The following is a 6,000-nucleotide window of genomic DNA, read 5'->3' on the forward strand; positions in this document are numbered from 1 at the left end:
GAGGAATTGAGAGATATATCTTATATATAATACAATTGAGATGGTTGAAATAAAGGAGAACATCATGTGTCCTTTGTGATCGTAAAATATCTTTTAAGATTTAAAGGAATGTTTTACAAAATCATAGTTAGACATGTTATATTATATGAAGTTGAATGTTGAGTTATGACTCGAGCACATAAGCAAAACATAAAAGTTGCAGGATGAGGATGTTAAAATGCATGTGCGGACATATAAGAATGAAAAAGATAAGGAGTAAAAATATTAAAGAGAAAGTTGTGATTGCGTTTATTGAGGGAAACTTTGGAAGACACATTTAAGATGATACAAATATATACTTAGACAATCAATAAATGATACAGTTAGGTGATATAGACTATGACAAATGTGCATATCAAATGAGGAAGAAGATAAAAAAAGACTTGGTTAACAATAATAAAATAAAATTTATTTAAATATAAATGATAATATAGTATATGATAAAGTCCAATTGGCAAAATTCTAAGTTAAGAGTTAATTAATAAGAAAAAAAGTCTCTAAGCTATTATTATTATTTTAATATTTTGAGGATTAAACAAAAGGATTCATGAATAAAAGTGATAATGCCCCCAATGAGTCCATAAATTGTTAATGCTTTCATAAAATCTAGACTAAGCAATAAAGTACCTCATATTTTATCTTGGCGGATCTTGTATTTTTTTTCTTAATTGTTAGTGGATCTGAGAATACTGCTATCAGGATGAGCTTCCATGTGCACGTTCTCAATTTATCTTGGCTTCCGATGGAAAACTTTTGTGAGGTCATACTGGTCATCCCAGATTCGACATTACCTAACCTAGTTAATCAATTTTTAAACTAAGCAATAAAGTACTTCATATTTTACCCTTTGCTTTCAGTTGTCTTGCAATACCTTTTACAGCTTGGCCTGTAATAATATCTTAACCAACTCAAGGTCCTTCTTGATACCTAGTTGACTCCAACGTCCCTCTAACAAAATGTCTAGCTCCGTCCCTGATAACCAATCTAACAATAATAACACAAATGAAGGATTCATAAAGTCGATCCCATGATAGATAAACCTTACTTGTTATATCTATTATAGTTATGCAATGTTACAATTAACCAACTTTCACACTTTTTGCAAGAGAGACAAATTTTAGAAGTTGGATCCGGCAATTGTTTCAACTATCAATGAGACAACTAGAGGACAAATGCAGAGTTTGTATCAACAAGGAGGGCTTTGGAGCCATGCCATTGATTTGTCGTGCGCCAGTCCCTGAGAAGGAATTGCTATCATCTACTCTCTCAACAAAAATTAGCCTCATTGCACATATCATCTAGGGATGATCGGTGGACACCACGAGTATAAGTAAAAATTGGTGAATTTACTGAGATAGTTCCGACAAAGGAGAAGTTGAGTCGACGCCTAAATTCTAGGCTTCTCACTTCCGAACCTTCTAGCTCCTTGGCCTCTCGGCTCCCAAGTCTCCCGGCTTAGTGGGTGTCACGAGGATAGCTCTTGGGCCTCTCGCTCCCGGACCTCCAGGTAAGGGTGTCAATTCGGGTGGGTTAGATCAGGTTGGATCGGGTTGAGTTTTTTTAACCCAACCCGAACCTGACCCGAACTCGAGTTCAACCCAAAACCCCTAAACCCGAACCCGAACCCGAACCCGACCAACCTGAACCTAACCCGGATAACCCAAAAATCCAATTCAAAATGATTTTTTTTGGCTATTTTTCTTATAATTGTTCACTTTTATCTCAATACTCCATCATTATCATACAAACATAATATTAATATACATAAAAACATCTCAATTTAAAAAAAAATCAATTTAATCCAAAAAATCCACTAAACCCTATATTAGGTCAACATAGGTCAATCCGAGTCAACCTGAACCCAACCTGACCCAACCCAAAAATTTTTAACCCTTCAATCCGAACCTGACCCGATCCCGAAAATGCTCAACCCGAACTTGATTTTTTTTCGGGTCGACTCGGGTTGGGTCGTCGGATCGAGTTCATTTTTGACACCCCTACCTCCAGGCTCCTTAGCCTCCTAGCTCCCAGGCCTCCTGGCTCCATGGCCTCGTGACTCATTGTGCGCCACGAGGATAAGGGAAATTTGGTGAACTTGTTGTGGTGGTTCTAACAAAGGGGAAGTCGAGTCGATGCTCGACTCCTAGGCCTCCCTCTCTCGAACATCTTGGCTCCTTAGCCTCTCGACTCCTTGACCTCTCAGCTCTCGGGCTTCTCGGCTCCTAAGTTTCCTAGGCTTCTCAGCTCCTTGGCCTCTCGACTCCCAGACCTCTCGGCTCTTTAGTCTCTAGGCTCCTCGGCCTCCTAGCTCCCAACGCCCATCTCTTTGGCGACACACATTGAAATGTAGTGTAGGATCGAAACGAATGAGAGAGGGGAGCGAATCTCATTTTAAAACTTTTCTTTTTGGTTTTAAAACACTTGCCAAAAGTTGGAGTATGCAATGGGAAACAATTAAAGTAAAGCAGTGTTAGCACTATTCAAGAATCACTAGTCCGGTTAACTAGGTGCGGTCGATCAGAAACCATTCGATCACACATGCTTAGAGTTCACTCTTCTAAGACTTCTCATTACCTAAAATTACCTCCTCTAGGACTTTTCATTGTCTAGTCACTCACTAGGACTTTCCACTGCCTAGCTTCACTCACTAGGATTTTCACTATCTAGCTCCACTCATTAGGACCTAGTTTCACTCACTGGGACTTTCATCGCTTAACTTCACTCACCAGGATTTTCCCTTGAGTAACCTCCAGTTAAGACTAGTCACTTAGTAGATTTCTCACCAACCTAATATCCGTTTAGGACTTATCCTTGATAGTCATCTAATTCTGACTAGACTTCTCTGTTCCAAATATCAAGTTCTATTTAGATCAAGCCTAGGTCAAATTGACCAAACTTTGGTACATTATCAAATATCAAAATCCTGGACGCTGATTGCACCAACACGTATGATCATTTTAGGAAAAGGATAATTATAGTATAAATATAGGATTAGTTCAGGAAAATGATAATTATCACGTAAATATCATATTATTTAGGGAAAAAGACAGTGACATGAATAAGTTTTGCATTATTTAAGGAATTAAATAATGATAACATGATGATTGAAACAAAAGAAAAAAAAGTTTGTTGGCTCTCTATAAAAGGTAGCCCTTTTCCAACATTCAAGGTATATACACACACCTACACATATAAAAGCTTTAATATTGTTCTTTTCCTTCTTCATCTTCTAACTTGAGTGTCAGAATGGTTGCACCACAAAACCCTATGACCATCGTTCTAACATTTTTTTCTCCTATTTTGCTATCATCTAGGCTTGTAAAACAATATCATCCTCATTGTCATCTAACGATTGACGATTAAGTTGGTAATAAAGTTAACTCACTGGTGATTTACTCATCGACATTCACAAGTAGGATCAAATTGATGTTGTTTATGGAAAATTGAGTTAAAAACCTTAAGCGAGACATTAAGATGGATAATGCTAGATCTAACTGTTGGTGCGGCTAGCACTAACGATTTAACCTAGGTTTTGATGAATGACAAATAGGTTAAGTTAGTCTTGTTGTTGTCTGATACTTTGATCGAGTGTGCAGGAGAAGTCCAGCTAGGTCGACGGGCTGACCGGATAGCTGGCGAGAAGTCCAAGCGGGTCGACGGGCTGACCGGACGCTTGGCGAGAAGTCCAGCTAGGTCGACGGGCTGACCGGATAGTTGGCGAGAAGTCCAAGCGGGTCGACGGGCTGACCGGACGCTTGGCGAGAAGTCCAGACGGGTCGACGGGCTGACCAGACGTCTGGCAGGTAAGTGAGGTAAGTCACTGGAGGGGAGTGACTGTGAGGACGCGTTCCCGGGAAGGGGACATTAGGCGTCGATCCGGCTTAGATCCATTTCGGATGTCTAAGTCGAGATCGTGACTAGATTCCGGTCTCGGAAAGACGGAATCTAAGTCATACTCTCTTTATCCATCTGTTGAACTTTAACTGTGCTAACAATTTGTTTTATAGGATGTATATTTGCCTCGGACTAACTTTGTTTTGCAGGAAAAAGGAGTCTTTCTGGAACAAGGTGGTCCGGGCGCCCGGAGGGGATCCGGGCGCCCGGAAGGGATCCGGGCGCCCGGAAGGCGAATTTTATCCAGCCAAGTCGTCGCCACGTGGAGCATCTTGGTTTGAGCAGTTACGTCACACTCCAGGCGCCCAGAAGGGATCCAGGAGCTTCAGAAATCAATTTTTACTGAGAACTCTTCTACTGCTGGTCTTGCTGCTCGACGTTCAAGTGCGACGTCAACAACGCTCCGACAAAAGTGCTCCTCCGGTGTTTATTTGATTTTTTCTTTGTCGGTATTGCTTTATTATTACTAGCATTTCCTGTACTTATTCTGTAATCATATTTCGACTTGTTAGTGATTGCCCAACGAAAGTGGTCAAGGACCACGGGCCTTCGAGTAGGAGTCGTCACAGGCTCCGAACGAAGTAAAAACATCTGTGTCTACTTTATTTTTCCGTTGCGTTTATACTCGTCTTTTTCGAATCGATATTCACCCCCCCTCTATCGAATCTAACGGTCCTACAAGTGGTATCAGAGCAGGTACCGCTCTGATTTGGTGCAACCACCAATCAGGCAAAGGGGGAACTTTTTGAAAGAAAAATTAGATATCGTTTGTCTTTAAAATAAAACCTTACGCCTTTCGTTTTTTCCCCTCCAAAACTATTTTTGAAAAATACATCGCCATCTCTTCACCATTGCTTAGTATTGACAAGATATTACATTTTTAAAAATTTGAAATAATATTTTTTTATTAATATTTTAATAATATTTTATTATTTTTTTCGAAAATAGTAAAATATTATTTTTTTCGGCACTGCTAATCCAAGACCAAGTCTTGGGATCTTTTGTTTGTTTCTCTGTGTACAAGAAATTATGACTCTTCTAGAAGGACGGAACCCCTGCGAACCACCACCATACGATCATGAAGACTTCAACTACTGGAAGTGATTAATGGAATGCTTCTTAGGAAGCGTAGACATCGATTATATGCTAATTTTGAGGAAACCTTCTCAAAACTCGGAACTGAACAAAAAGGTAAGTAACATTATTTGTTGATCCTGTCCGAACCAGAAGTCAACAGACGCTGGGCACGTGACGCTCCAAGGCTCGCTGATGTAGGTCTCCAACTAGTGTCGAGATGCTCCGGCTATCCTGCACAGAAGTCGAGCCGGGAAGGGGATTCCCAGCGACGACCCTCCGACGCTCAAGTCAGGTAAATCACGATGAACAAGGTGGCTCCAGAAGTCTCAGAGTACATACCAGCCTCCTTTGTCGATGAAACCTGAGGTTCTTTATATAGAGCTGTGAAAGGTTTGGGCACGCGTACCAAGGTGCATAAGTGTCCCCTGTCCTATCCTAGGTATGCGGCTGTCAGAAAGCTTACCTGTCCTTTATCGCTACAGTCAAAGCATGCCCTCGATGGGACAGCAGAATCCCCTGTCACAAGATTTGGAGCATGACACACACGTGAAACCTACAGGTTGTCAGAGAAAGAAATCCTCTGGCCCTTTCCTTTGCTCCAAACTTGTAGTCCGAGCGGAAAGATACCTAAACATCCGACCGGACATCCGCAGTGGTTTACTTGTGCTTTGTGGAGACTAACAAACAGGGGTGCTTTATGACTGTGATCGGTCAAAAGGTCAGCTCGGTCCATGACCTTTTTAACTGAGCGTCGGAACCCCGATTTGACAGGGTGCCTACCAACTATAAGTGCAAACCGGCCGGACCCTTCCGGGTACTCGATTCCATCGGCCGGCCGGCAGTCCAGTCGGACCGGCCATCTATGGCCGTCCGTCCGGTCGGACCACACTCTCCTCTGGGTGGGCGGCCACTGTGACTTCCACTTGGCGTTGACTTCGCAGGGAGGGGCCCTCCTACTACCGGATCACTTGCCTTCCCTTCAAGTCTAGT

Source organism: Zingiber officinale, chromosome 7A, assembly GCF_018446385.1.
Source record: "Zingiber officinale cultivar Zhangliang chromosome 7A, Zo_v1.1, whole genome shotgun sequence".
NCBI classification, from domain to species: domain Eukaryota; kingdom Viridiplantae; phylum Streptophyta; class Magnoliopsida; order Zingiberales; family Zingiberaceae; genus Zingiber; species Zingiber officinale.